The sequence below is a fragment of the Pongo abelii genome, chromosome 7, assembly GCF_028885655.2.
Source record: "Pongo abelii isolate AG06213 chromosome 7, NHGRI_mPonAbe1-v2.0_pri, whole genome shotgun sequence".
Taxonomy (NCBI): domain Eukaryota; kingdom Metazoa; phylum Chordata; class Mammalia; order Primates; family Hominidae; genus Pongo; species Pongo abelii.
Window position 1 is genome coordinate 21,159,364 of NC_071992.2, and position 15,625 is coordinate 21,174,988.

Consider the following 15,625-nt stretch of genomic DNA (forward strand, 5'->3'; position numbering starts at 1 on the left):
CTTCATTGGCTCTGCCTGTGACTTGGGGACAGTTACCTCCCCAATATAATAGAAATTTTATACTCAGAATTGGTATGAATTCTCTTAGGTTCAGGTGGTTTAAAAAACTCAAACATAATTTGCTGCTTGGATTATAGTTTGGGAGAACAATGAAACTATATTATGAAGTACCTTATTATTCTGCCAGGAATTTAATTACACTGAGAATTAACAGAGATTTGCAGTTGTTTGATTTCCATTTATGTCTCCAGCCCTGCAGCACTGGCTGTGTGTGCTTTTGACTTCTTTGAGGCTATCAAATGGGAATCCAGATATCTCCTGCCTCCTTCTAGGGCCTAGTGAGACTCGGATAACTAACATGGTCAGGGGTTATTCCACAGCAAAGCACACTGCTGAGTGTCTCATGTAATCCTCACAATAACATGAACTAGAGACATTTGTCCATTTTACCCCTGGGGAAACTGAGGCTAGGTGTGGTTAAGCAACCTGCCCAAGGTCTTATTCAAACCCAGGTCTGCAGGACCCCCAGGCTATTCCTTAAATATTAACTACTAACTCTTTAATTCTTAACTCTCGTATTTGGTTGTGTCATTAATATGAGGGCTATGAAGAAGCTTTTTATGAAGGGCTACAAATATGAGGCTCCAAATATTTAGGAAGAGAAAATTCTAAATTTGGTTTTTCATCTCAAGGTCAGCCCTGGGCATGCTCCCCACATCCTCAGTGAGGCCTCCATTCCTCCCCAGGTGTGCTTTATACTCAGCATGCGTAACACCAAACTCCCCCAACACGGCTCCCCTTCCCACACCCCTCAAACCAAGAACAATAGCAATAACAAGAAAGCTCCTTCCAGAGTATTAATTATGCAGCTGAGTGTGTTTGCTCACACTTGTAATCTCATTGCTTTTGGAGGCTGAGGCAGGAGGATCCCTTTTGAGGCCTGGAGTTCCAGACAAGCCTGGGCACAATCCTGTAGAGATAGTGAGACCCCAATCTCTACAAAAAATAAAAAAAAATAGCCAAGCACGGTGGTGCATGCCTGTAGTCCTAGCAACTCAGGAGGCTGAGGCAGGAGGATCGATTGAGCCCAGGAATTTGAGGCTGCAGTGAGCCCTGATTACACCACTGTAGTGTACCCTGGGCAACCGAGTGAGACCCTGACTCTTAAAAAGAAAAAAAAGTATTAAGTATGTATGCTTATCTTTGTGCTTGAATTACAGTACTTTTTTAGACCTTTTTTTTCCAAAAGTAGGACAAAAGATTTAAATGGAAATTAAAATAGATACTACAGTTATTATTATTTAACCATCTCATAAATATTATATTGAGAATGGTACTGTTCCATTCCTTAGGTGCCTGCTAAACTGTCATACAGAAAGAGATGGGGGCAGGGGAGAAAGAAACATTCAGGTACAAGGAATATGGAAATAGATGGGTGACAGGTTTTTATATTCCTGCTTTTTATCTTTCCCTGTGTCAGAGAAGATGCTGTCAGGGGCTCCTGTGGTATTTGCTGAAGTTCACTCTGACAGCAGGCCACACAGTGAGGAGGGTGATTTCACAGCTAGTGTGAGCCTTTAAAGAGGTCATCTGCTACCTCTTAGACAATTGACTCGACGGTACATTTATATTTTTATTGTAAGTTCTGTATATGTCACTATAGTGGCCTGAATATTTATCCCCCGAAATTTATGTCCACCTAGAACCTCAGAATGTGTGCTTATTTGGAAATAGATCTTTGCAGATGTAATTAAAGTAAAGGATCTCAAGATGAGATCACTCTGGATTTAGGGTGGATCCTAAATCCCACGACAGGTGTCCTTATAAGAGGAGAGCCGAGGGAAATGTGAGACAGAGTGTACTAGTCTGTTTTCACGCTGCTGATAAAGACATACCCAAGATTGGGTAGTTTACAAAACAAAGAGGTTTAATGAACTTACAGTTCCATGTAGCTGGGGAGGCCTCACAATCACTGTGGAAGGTGAAAGGCACATCTAACATGGCAGCAGACAAGAGAGCTTGTGCAGGGAAATTCCCCTTTATAAAACCATCAGATCTCATGACACCCACTCACTATCACAAGAACACCATGGGAAAGACCCGCCCCCATGATTCAACTGCCTCCCACCAGGTTCCTCCCACAACACATGGGAATTGTGGGAGTTGCAATTCAAGATGAGATTTGGGTGGGGACACAGCCAAACCATATCAGACAGAAACACTGGGAAGAAGGCAGAGTGAAGAAAGAGGCAGAAAGCGGAGTTATGCTGCCACAAGATGGGAGCCACCGGAAGCTGGAAGAGGGAGCACAGCCTTGCACAGCCTTGATTTCTGACTGTAGCCTCCAGAACTGTGAGAGAGTAAATATCTGTTGTTTTAAGCCACCAAGTTTATGGCCATTCATTGCAGCAGCCCTGGGTAGTGAATGCAGTTACTTCTCATTGACTTTCTCAGAAATGTTTCATTATGCTACCCTAATTATTAAATAGTTATTAAAATGGAGAAGCAACCATTTTAGAGAGACAGACCCACTTTCTGGAAAACCAGAAATAATTTGAATCCTGCATCCCTCACCTCCTCGTGCTGTAGCTTTTAAGTCTTGAGTTTCTCCCTCTATCAAAAGGGGATAAACAATCTATTTGTTAGGCAGAATAATGCCAAATATATCCACATTTAGATCTCTCGGACCCACAAACACGTTACTTTACATGGAACAGGGGACTCTGCCTCTGGGACCAAGGTTAAGGACCTTGAGATGGAAGATTATCCTTGAATATCCAGGCAGGCCCAGCTTAATCGCATGAGTCCTTAAAGCAGAGACTCTTTCCTGGTTGAGGTCAGAGGGAGATGTGGCTATAGGATAATGATCAGAGACATGTGATGTTCCTGGCTTTGATGATGGAGGAAGAGACCATACGTGAAGCAAGGAACGGAGGCAGCTTCTAGAAGCTGGAAGAGGCAAGGAATCGGATTCTCCTTGAGTCTATGGAAGGCACGCAGCTCTGTTGACACCTTGATGTTGGCCCAAGGTTGGGTCTCTGACCTACCGAAATGTACCATAATTTGTGTTGTTCAAAAGCACTGAGTTTATTGTAATTTGTTACAGCAGCAGTGGAAAACCAATACAATCTGATAGGATTTTGTGATGAGTAAGTGAGGTATTGTATTGGTCAGGGTTCTTTAGAGGGACAGGACTAATAGGATAGACGTATATATGATAGGGAGTTTATTAAGGAGTATTGACTCACACGATCACAAGGTGAAGTCCCACAATAGGCCATCTGCAAGCTGAGGAGCCAGGAAGCCGGTCCAAGTCCCCAAACCTCAAAAGTAGGGAAGCTGACAGTGTAGCCTTCAGTCTGTGGCCGAAGGCCATAGAGCCCCTGGCAAACCACTGGCATAAATCCAAGAGTCCAAAAGCTGAAGAACTTGGAGTTCGATGTTTGAGGTCAGGAAGCATCCAGCACAGGAGAAAGATGGAGGCTGGAAGACTCAGCAGGTCTAGTCCTTCCATGTTCTTCTGCCAGCTTTTATTCTAGCCACACTGGCAGCTAATTAGATGGTGCCCATCTAGATTGAGGGTGGATCTGCCTTTCCCAGTCCACTGACTCAAATGTTAATTTCCTTTGGCAACACCCTCACAGACACACCCAGGAACAATACTTTGCATCCTTCAATCCATCAAGTTGACACTCAATATTAACCATCACAGATATTCAATACTGAGCACTTATTTCAGTGCCTCCAAACACATATCAGATATTTAGTTAGCTCACTTTCCTCTTCCCTATAAATTTTTTTTTTTTTTTTTCTTTTTGAGGCATGGTCTCCCTCTCCCTGAGGCTGCAGTGCAGTGGTGCAATCATAGCTCATTGCTGCCTTGAACTCCTGGGCTCAAGCAATGTTCCTGTCTCAGCTTCTCTAGTAGCTGGGACTACAGGCACAGGCCACCACCCCCAGCCAATTTTAACAATTTTTTATAGTGATGGGATCTCACTCTATTGCCCAGGCTGGTCTTAAACTCCTGGCCTCAGGTGATCCTCCCACCTCAGCCACCCAAAGTTCTGGGATTACAGGTGTAAGCCACTGTGCCTGGCCCCTATACATTTTTCTTAGCTTAAATGTATCGACAGTGAGGAGAGGATCCCAAGGCTGACTGATTTACTTATAACATATTTTGAGTACCCAGTAGGTGCTAAGTATTGAGGTTATGATACTGGAGTAAAACAGAATCACTGCTCTCATGACGTTTCAGTTGGGGAGGGAGAGAGAGACATCACATAACATATAATTTCAAACAATAACAAGTGCTGTGAAGTGAGGGATAGGTTTCTGTTCACCCCAATTACATTAGCACTGGGGCAGCCCCAAGGAGCCAAGGATGGCTTTGCAGAGGACATGGCCCCTAGGGCTGGCAGTTCCAGCTGAGGAACAGTGTGGCAAAGGCTCCATAGCTGGAGGGAAAGTGGGCTTTGGAGGAGCCAAAGGGGCCAGTGTGACTGGAGTGCAGAAGCAGGGAAAGCATTGTGGGGGGTGGGGCAGGGCCAGACAAGACAGGGTCTTGGGGGCTACTTACTTGTTTTGACTCTTTTCAAGAACAATTGGAAATTGTCAGTGATTATCAAGCAAAGGGTTGAGCTGATCAGGTTTATATTTTGAAAAGGAGGGATCATTCTTGCATCAGAGAGGGTGGAGGAACAAGGTAGCATGACCCAGGTTTCTAAGCTTGGATGCCTGGGAGAATGAGATGTCATCAGGCTGGATGGGCGTGTCTGGAGGAAGAGCTGATGTTAAAGGAGAAGGTGATTCTGGTTGAGATGCATCAGGATTTCCCAGGCTGCTTGCAGCAGTGGTAGTGGTGGATACACGCTGATTTTTTTCTTTTCTTTCTTTCTTTTTTTTTTTTTTTTTTGAGACAGGGTCTTGCTCTATCACCCAGGCTGGAATACAGTGGCACAGTCATAAGCTCACTGTAACCTCCAACTCCTGGGCTCAGGTTATCCTTCAGCCTCAGCCTCCTGAGTAGCTAGGACTACAGGCACATGTCTGGCTAGTTTTTAAATTTTTTGTAGAGACAGGGTTTCACTGTGTTGCCCGGGCTGGTCTTGAACTCCTGGGCTCGATCCACCTGTCCTCCTGATCCTCCTGTCCTCCTGATCCTCCTGATCAGGGGTCCTCCTGATCCTCCTGTCTCAGCCTCCCAGAGTGCTGGAATTACAGGTGTGAGCCACTGCACCCAGTCAGGCTGATCTTATACATGTGATTTGGAGTTCACAACACTTTTTCTCATTGAGTTAAGTCTTTTCGCAATACTCCTGTGAAACAAACAATACATTACCATTTCTTTTGTACAGATGAAGAAACAAATGTTCAAAGAGATTAAGTGATTAACCCCAAAATTACAGTTAGAATGCCCTCATTTTTGTATGTCTACTTTAATCCCCACTCTCATCGTAACTATGACATATTTAAAACAGAATACATCACTGCCCCCAGGCCTTCTCCTTTAGAAGAGAACTCTGGTTTCTGGTGAGAAACCAAGACTGGAGGTTTAGGATGCATCTCACTTGTTTCTAAAATGCAATTCAGATTTGCACAGTAAGGATTAAAGATTTCCAAATTTCCGCTATAATTTAACTCTAAGATCTAAAAGTATATTGTCATGTCTTCAAAATTGCATTGTATATGCAAGGCCCAACATTTGTTATAAAAAATCTTCAAGCAGTTTTTATTGAAGTTAGTGACCATAATCCTTATCTGAGTAACTCTGGGGGGATTTAAAGAACAATCAGTCTTCCAGGATTATAAACAATATTCAAGGGAAATCAACTATAAATTTATTAAAGTAAAGCTGTCTTGCTAGATTTGTAGTAAATTTCCAATGAAAGGTCATCACTAGAGTCCAGGTGCTGTGACTCACATCTGTAATGCCTGCACTTTGGGAGGCCGAGGCAGATGGATCACTTGAAGCCAGGAGTTCAACACCAGCCTGGGCAACATGGCAAAACCCTCTCTCTACAAAAAAAACACAAAAATTAGCCAGGCACGGTGGCATGCACCTGTAGTCCCAGCTGCTTGGGAGGCTGAGGTGTGAGATCACTTTAGCTGGGCAGGCTGAAGTTGCAGCGAGGTATGATCATGCCACTCTATTCCAGCCTGGGTGACAGAGGAAAACCCTGTCTTAAAAAAAAAAAAAAAGATCATCACTAGAAACTGTGCCCCATTTTCTAAAAAAATACTCCAGACCTGAATCAGAATGCACTTCTTACCAGTCTGATTTAAAATCTCCCAAGGGCTGTGGAGAATGGGAGAAAATTAAATTCAACCCAAATATTGATGTGTATTCAGCATTGTAGAATCTCTTGTGGAGAATTCAGTTTCTTCTAGGAGGTAGTGCTTCTAGTTAACAGTGACCCTTTTTATTTGTACTGATTTATCAGCTGCTGCCAGAAGAAGTCCAAATAATGGAAAAATATCAGGATTGGGGCTGGGCATGAGAGTATTCAGTCTTATGCACGTCACACTGGATTTCTGCATTTGTATCAGTAGTGTTTTTCAGCTCTGCTGTGATTATCTCATGGAAGGAAGGATTGAAGCAAACATGTAGCCAGAGTCCCCTTTGAGCTTATGTAGAACTTGGGGTAAATCCTACAGTTACTTCTTCGTTATACTTCCTCTTTACTCACTAGTATTTTGAATAGGATGAAATCAGGTTAATAGAATGCCAAGACCAGCCTCAAGGGAAGAAAGCAACACGTGGTAAGAGGATAGCTGGGAGCTTGGATGCTATTTGGTGAAACGGGCAGATTTGCCTTAGTGCTGTTCATTGGGTTGACAGTGGTTATAGATAGCCCTCTACACATTTGGAAAGATGTACATTCACCATGTTACTTCATCCTCACAACTGTAGGAGGTGTGAAACAGGTATTTTTATTCCTGTTCCAAGTGGGGGGATCAGGGCAATGGTTTGATTCACAGGGGAAGCTGGGTCTTCTACCTTATTCAGGTCCCTCTTATTATCTGCCCCAGGGAAGGTAATCACGTCTGCATCCTAACGATCACACTGCTGGGATTAGAGTTTTTGGGCTTTTCCCTTCCACTAGCAGTGATACTTTAAACCAGATATTCTTGGCTTTAAATTAAACAGAAAAGCTTTTTCCATAAGAAAACACGGAGAAAGGGAAAGAGGAGGGCATCAGGGAACAGTGGAGAAATAGACAGGATTAAATCTACTTTCCCGGACACCTTGAGCGAGTCTCATTCACCTCGGAGTTTTTGCAGAGCTCACAGCTCTAGCACGCTGCTTCCATCTCTGTGTGCCTTGGATTTTTAGAGCAGCCTGTCTGCCCTGCACTGTGAGAGTGTTGTAGCTATACTGCTGGGTTTGATACCTATGCTAGCTGTGCAAATCTCATAACCCTCTGGAACCTCTGTTTCCTCATCTATCAAAAGTGGGAATTAAAACCAGGTGTGGTGGCTCATGCCTGCAGTCCCAGCACTTTGGGAGACCAAGGCAGGTGGATTAGTTGAGCCCAAGATTTCGAGACCAGCCCTGGCAACATAGCAAGACACTGTCTCTACAGAAAAAAAAAAAAGAAAAGAAAAAAAGCTGGACATGGTGGTGCACACCTGTAGTCCCGCTACTCCAGTGGCCGAGGAGGGAGGATTGCTTGATCCTGGAAGGTTGATGCTTCAGTGAGCTGTGGTCACACCATTGCACTCTAGGCTTGGCGACAGAAAGAGACTCTGTCTCAAACAAACAAAAACTGGAAATTTAAAAAAACCTGCCTTTTTTATCTCATGAGTGTTTTGGTAAAAACAAAAACAAAACAAAACAAAAAAAAGATGAGATAGCAAAAAATGACATGAGATAATGTATTTGGAAATTCTTTGAAAACTGCAAATCCCAGTACAAATCTAAGGAGTTATTTTAACTAGGAGCACTAGACATTGTTCCTCCCCTGTGTGACCATCTCCTACCCAAGGACTGCACACTTCAGTGCCCAGCACTGTTGGGCTGCATCAGTCATTCTCTGAGCAAATATCCATCAAGCTTTAATCTGTGTAATGATAGGCATTACAGCACCACGAGGGAGGGATAAGACGAGGTTTTCATCTTTCTGGAGTTTTAACCCCTGAAAAGAGCAGCAGTGAGTGCTTTGTAGGGCAGGATTTAATCACGTTCTAGGCGGCCAGTGGCCTGTTCACTGGTTTGTGGAAGGCAGGGATGGAGCCTGTGGCAGAGAAAGGCAGAGAGGCCTGGGGGAAAGGACTCTGCAGTCCTGGCCGGCGAAATGTCAGTAGTAAGAAAGTGCAAAGCCTCGTGTGTCGGGGAGGGAGAATGCAGGGGAAGAGTCTAATGGGGTAAAGTGCTTTGGCTGGGATGCAGAAAGGTAAGTTTGAGTGGATGCTAACAGGACACCTTATGGAAGAAGAGTCAGGCTTGTTCCATGTATTAGTTTTCTTCATGGCTTACCCACGTGTTATCTCCCAGTTCCTCAGGTGGGAAGTCTGACATAGCAGGACTGGGTTCTCTGATTAGGGTCTTAAGAGGCTGAAATCAAGATGTCAGCCATGATGGACTCTTATCTGGAGGCCCTGGAGAAGAATCCGCTTCCAGGTATATTCACGTTGTTGGCCAAATGAACCAGCGGGAGGCCCTGATTCCTTGCTGGGCATCAACCAGGGGCCAATCTTTGTACCTGGTGCCGCCTGCATTCCTTATGCTTTTCGAGTGGCCCCTCAAGCAATGGCAGATTGAGTCCTTCTCCTGCTTGGAAGCTCTCTCTGACTTCCTCTTCTGCCGTCTCTCTCTGATTCCAGCTGGAGAAAGTTCTTTGCTTTTGAAGAGCGCCTGTGATTAGATTGGGCCCACAGTTAATCCTGGATAATCTCATTTTAAGGTCCACAGCTGGTAATTAATGTCTGAGGAGCTCCTTTTGCTGCATAACATAACAGATTTACAAGTTCCAGATTAGGGCATGGGTATCTTTTAAGGCCATGACACCGACCACACCCCTGTAGGCTGTCGGGTCAGTAGTACAGGCCTGCCACCCCTTATCCAATACATCTGGGCCCAGAAGTGTTTCAGATGTCAGCTTTTTTCCCAGATTTTTATAAAAGAAATACTGTGCATATATTATGTAATATATAATGCCTCCCAGCAAAGTCTGGGGCAACACTCTGTAAACAAATGCTATAAATACTGTAAATAGCCTCATGTTAGTTCAAATTAGGATCCTCCCTGATAGGAGTTATATATTTTCAGAGCTTTTTGGATTTTAGAATTGTTCATAAGGGATGGTGGGCCTCCAGTCCATTTTTGAGCTACGGTAATATAATGAGAGAAGTAGTCAGAGGAACTGGATTTTCATTTTGAGTTTGTCTCTGCAGGACTTTTGTTTCTTAATCTATAAAATGAGAGACTTAAATTGTTTAGTGACCATAGAGCCCAGGTGCAGGTACTTCCTATGCTGCCCCTGCGACAGACATCACTAATCAATCACAGCACTCTCCTGATGAGCCAGGATAGGACCTCACATCCTTGTCAACAGGGCTGCAGGCAGCCAAATGGAGTCCTAGGAGTTAACGGTACAGATGGACTCCGTTTGCTGAGATGATTTCTCAGAAGTTTCACTCTAGCTCTACACACGCAGATCTTAAAGCAACACTCGATGCCTGTACGACAGAAAGAATGCTTTTTCCTATCACTACTAGCTGTTAAGGAGGGTTGCCATACTGTTTCAATGAATAAGCCATGCCACAAGGTCTAGACTTTTGTATTTGAGCAGCAGTTAGACAGGGGTGTGATAGCAAACTCAGTGGTATGTGGCAAGGTCAACTCAATTTTATTTCTGTAAATAAGGCACAGATGATGTATTCTTTGGTCAATTGGCGTTCCTATCCTGAGCTGGTTTTCACTTTAGTCCTCCCCTTTGAGACTCAAAACGTATTTTTTGGTCCACCTGGGTAACAGCTAATCTTCTCACATATAAAAATGTAGAGAGCTGTACCTTCCTGCCATGCAACAGTGTCTGTAGTTTTAACCAGAACACCAAACCACCCAATCTGTAGGTTTGCATTTGGATATGATTTTATACCAATGTAACCCAAGTTATATCTTCATTAGTAAATGGCTTCATTCAAGGAGATCCCTTACAGAACAATGGAAGACTTGTTCCAGTTCTAAGAGTGAAGAATTTCTGCTTCACCCTAATACCCATGAGAAGCAAATCTTGGGAATCTGAGAAGTGTTTGATGGCGGCTACAGGCTTTGGAAACCTTACGGTCCAGTCTCAGAGTATCTTTCTACACACGCATGACAATCTTTACAAAAGACTTTCCAAGGATATGTTTTTGTTGGTTTAAAATTTTTATTATACCAAATAAATATCCAAAAGTAAGACTGCCTGAATAAGTACCAGATACCTGGAAACCATAGCACCCAACACAGTAGAAGATCTCTAGTCAAGGAATGGAAGTTTCAGTCCTTACAGGCAGCCCCGATACTTGGGGCAGTACCCTCTAAGGCAGGAGCCCCTCTCCCTGGGGTACCATTGGTCTGTGATCTGTTAGGAACCGGGCCACATGGCAGGCGGTGAGCAGCAGGCAAGCAAGCGAGCATTACTCCCTGGGCCCCGCCTCCTGTCAGATCAGCAGCAGTATTAGATTCTCATAGGAGCACGAACCCTATTGTGAACTGTGCATGTGAGGGATCTAGGATGCATGCTCTTCATGAGAATCTAATGCCTGACGATCTGTCACTGCCTCCCGTTACCCTCAGTTGGGACTGTCTAGTTGAAGAAAAGCCACTGATTCTGCATTATGAATTATGATGAGTATGTAATAATTATAGAAATAAAGTGCACAATAAATGTAATGCCCTTGAATCATCCTGAAGCCATCCCTCTGGCGCCCCCTATCTGTGGAAAAATTGTCTTCTACAAAATCGGTCGCCGATGCCAAAAAGGTAGGGGACTGGGGCAGTAAGGGATCCGTTTCTTCTGTAGATGTTAAATTTAGCAACACTGACGCTTTACAAAGGAAGCTGATAAAATGTATAAATAGGAGAAAGCAGCTTGCCCAGTATTGTCTGATGGAAGCAGCAACAATTGCCTCCTGAAGTCCTTCAGTTACAGGATACCGTTCTCTCACCCCCAACCCATATCCTCTTGGCAAGTATGTAGAGCAATAAAAGATGTTGTTCTTATCAGGAGCCCAGGCTTGGTCCTTCGCATTCTTCAGATGAAGAGTTGGAGGCAAAAGAAGGCTGTCTGGCTGGATTTTCCTAGCTGAGGAGTAGGCTGAAGTAACATCTAGATTAGACCTGAGTATATGGTTTTTATTCTGCAAACCTGTTGCCTTCTGCAAAATAGCTGGCTTGTCCTTATTTTTTGGCAGTGGTGATGCAGCTGAGGAACCTCTGAAGTGATGCTCTGCTTAATACTGAGTCAGTGTTGTGGTTCTCTGTGGATCACAGCGAACACACAGGGTTACTGGGTGCCTACACTGAACTGGAGGTGCTGGGGAATAGCTGGGTTTCTCTGTCCTCCTGCCACGTTTTGAGACATGCAGGTTCAGAGCAGACGCCATTCTCAGGCAAAGATGAATGTAATGGGGAGTTAATGGGACTCAGAGAAAAAGACAGTGGCGTACTGTGTGAACAGACTCACCCTACCTAGGGGAGTTTGGGTATGAACTGCGAGTCCCCTGCAGCTGAAGAGACCCTTAGAGACCCTGTACATGGACAGCCATCTGAATGCAGTGATGTCCCCGCCCCCATTCAGAGCTGTTCTGCATGTCGTTGGGAGAATGGCAGACTCTGCCAAGTGAAAGATAAGCTTCTCTGTGTTTCTCCGCTTATATATAATTTGCAGGCTTAGAACTCATTAATCAGTACCGACTGTCCTTGATCCTGAAGGGGACTTTGAATAAAACTATATCTGCTCACTTTTAGATTTTATCTCCAGAGAATTCTTCATTATTTTTACAGAAATGGCCTTCAGAGTGGGCCACACTGCAAAACAGGAGATAAAAAATATTAGAACCAAGCATCTGGGATTCAAAGCATTACACACACACAAAAAGAAGACCTTGTAGCTGGCAGATTAAAAAGCCTTGAACAAAAGTCTTTCCTGTGACATATTCTTTAACCAGGTGGAGTTACAGATGAGGCCTCTTACTTCTCCACCTCCACCACACAGGCACACACATGCCACACATTGCATGCATGCATGCGCACACAACACACGTATGCACGCTTTCCACACTGCCCCAACGCTCTGATACCTGTTTTTAAGTCTGTCATTTTTCTATAACAACTAATGATCACAAAAACATGCCACTAAAACGTACATTTTAGTTGCAAACTTGACACTGAAACTATGGTGGTTTTCAATTTTTGTGTGCATGTGTGTGTGTGTATTTTTAGAAACAGGATCTTGCTGTGTCACCCAGGCTGGAGTGCCACGATGCAATAATGACTCACTACAGCCTCAAACTCCAGGGCTCAGGTGATCCTCCTTCCTCAGCCTCCCGAGAAGCTTGGACTACAGATGCATGCTCCCATGCCCAGCTAATTTTTTTATTCCTTGTAGAGACAGGGGTTTCACCATGTTGCCCAGGCTGCTCTTGAACTTCTGGACTCAAGTGATCCTCTTGCCCCTGCCTCCCAAAGTGTTGGGATTACAGTTCACTTACAGTTTTAAGTGTTATTGTAACTCATAGTGTTATGTTTCCATGAGTAGAGAGCAGTTAAGTAGCAACCTGTAAAATGATTTTAAGATATAATATGAAACTTCCACTTAGATTTTCCTTCTTCTATACCTTTCTTTCGAACTAAGAGTGCTGTCCACTCTGAAATGAGCAGTTCTGTAAAACTGGACTTCAGTGGTTTGCCTTTTTAAAGGAGAGATTCAGAAGAGAGTTACTGAGATCAGAACAAGTCTTTGAAAGAATAGAAAAGAATATGCTGAATTATTTCTAGGATTCTCATTCATCTCAAAGTGTTATTGCATAGCAACAAAAGCTTTCGGTTTTCTGTCACTTGGGCTTCAGGTTAAGAGTGAAAAGCAGTATTAGCAAAATAACACTTTAAGGTGATTTAAGCAGAGGTGAGTACCGAGCTTGGTGAGTAGGCTGGGTTGAGAAGCCTGCTGCAGAGTGGATACCTCGTTCCTGGGGTTAGCAGAACCAGTGTGGCATTGCCTGGTTCTGACTGCAGACAGCCACATTGTCAGTCTCTGGAAGGCAAGGGGGTTCACACCTTAGAACAAGGACCACCATGGTAAATAGAGATCATGTGCTTCAGAAACACAAGCTAGAATTTTGAGGATTGAATCGGATAAAGAGATAAAAGGGGAATAATCCTATTCCAAGCTAGGAGTCATTTGCCTTGATGTATATTCCATTCTAGTATACATGAAGGAAGCATTTCAATATAAGTTTTGTGAGAAATAAAGCACTGGACATACCAGGTAAAAACAGATAAGTAATTAATTGTGCATATCTTATTAATTCAAGAGTGGAGCCCTAATCAGAGGGCTACACAATTACCCAAGTAGTTTCTGTGTAACTGTAATAGAATTTCATGGTAGCTAATTTGTAGAATAAAGTCTTATATAAGACAGAATCACAAAATGCTAGCACCTTAAAATTCACTTAAGCTGTTGTGCTTTTTAAAAGCAAACAAATAATCAAAATTTCTAAAATAAAAAGCTTGATATAAATTAGAAAAGAGAAAAACAGATTTCTCGTCTTAAGGGTTTACTCAATTTGGTTACCAACTTCATAATGTACAGCTGCATTGCGGGAGATATTAGCATTGATTCACTTATTGAACTCATTAAAAGTAGTATGCTAGATTCCTGAGTCAGGAGATTTGTTGACCACTTCAAGGTCAGTTGTTCAACCTCTCTGAGGCTAAGTTTCCCAGTCCATAATATGGACATTAAAATAGCTACGTGCCATGGGGTTAATGTGAGAATCAAATAAAATAATATACATAAAAGTGTTTTGTAAAGCATTACATATGATATGAATATTGTTTTCTATTATTGTTATTATTATTTCTTGAGATAGAGTCTCGCTCTCTACCTCCAGTGTTCAAGCGATTCTCCTGCCTCAGCCTCCTGAGTAGCTGGGATTACAGGTGCCCATCACCATGCCCAGCTAACTTTTGTATTTTTAGTAGAAACGGGGCTTTACCATGTTGGCCAGGCTGGTCTCAAACTCCTGACCTCAAGTGACCTGCCCACCTTGGCCTCCCAAAGTGCTGGGATTATAGGCGTGAGCCACTGTGCCCAGCCTATTATTTTTCTATTATTATTTGTAGTTAAGTTTTATGTTCCATTTCATCAGGACTTCCTGTATCAATCATGTTTTTTTAATCATGTTTTTAAGATTCTGAATATTTTCTCAACAATCCTTTATTATTTTATGCTTACACTTTATATTTCACAATTCCTTTATTTCTCTTGCTTGTCTTTTGCTTCTTTATGGATCCTATTTCAGGCGTCTCCCTGGATGAGAATGTAAGAGTGGCCTTTGAAACTCCCTCACATGTGAATGCTTTGCCCAAGCAACCTGCACCAGCTCTGCATCACTGCATTTTCCAAAGATGTTCCTGCCCATTTCTGTTGTTCCTTGCTTAATGGTGTTTTAGGGGATGGTGTAATAGGAGTGAGCTATTGTTCGTCTAACATGACTTACGTTCTGTGCTCTAACATGCTCAAAATAAACTCGGATACCAAAGACAATGTTTTTAGTTGTTGTTGTTCTTTATTGTTTTGTTTTGTTTTTGAGACAGAGCATTACTCTGTCTCCCAGGCTGGAATGCAGTGGTGAGATCTTGGCTCACTGTAGCCCTGACCTCCCCAGGCTCAGGTGATCCTCCCACCTTCGCCTCCCGAGTAGCTGGAACTACAGGTGCGCACAACTATGCCCAGCTAACTTTTGTATTTTCTGTAAAGACAGGGTTTCACCATGTTGCCCAGGCTGGTCTCAAACTCCTGGGTGCAAATGATCTTCTGACTGGGCCTCCCAAAGTGCTGGGATTACAGGCCTGAGCCACCGCAGCAGCCGACAATGTTTAGTGAAACATGTGCCATCAAATCTCACATCATATTAGAGTCTGCTGTACTTTCAAGTCGGGGTATTAAGTAGTCTCTGTGCATGGATTTTGCTTGGAACAATATTAGAAAAATAAGGAAAAGATTTGCTCGGGTTTCCATTGTCCTAATTCATGTGTCAGTAAAATCACTCTACAAGGAGTTTGTACCATATTTTTAGCAATAAAATTTACTGTCCCGCTTTTCATCTTGTTAGTCTACTTGGCCTTAGGAAAATCTCTCCTGTCTCTATTATTATTCTTTATAACTTTATTGAAGCAGAGTTCCATTATTCTGCCTCTCCTGTTATTTTAGAAGCAAAAAGCTAAATCCCAGTATGCTCAGAAACTTAATATTATAGTCATCATTGGGAAATTGCCTTTTTGTTTAAAATGGCTGAGAAGAGGATGATCTGATTATTTCAATGACCTGGTTGGCAAAATGGGTGAGTTATAGACCACTGATTTCTCAGAGTATTTGAATTCATTCTATCTTGATTAATAGTGAAACTAGATCTC

The 15,625-nt window shown here is 43.0% G+C and overlaps 1 protein-coding gene across 4 annotated transcripts in view; it reads left to right on the forward strand.

The window, feature by feature from the left end:
* SH2D4A (SH2 domain containing 4A) overlaps positions 1-15,625 on the forward strand; it is an 82,406-nt gene that overhangs the window by 22,580 nt on the left and 44,201 nt on the right. The window lies entirely within an intron of this gene.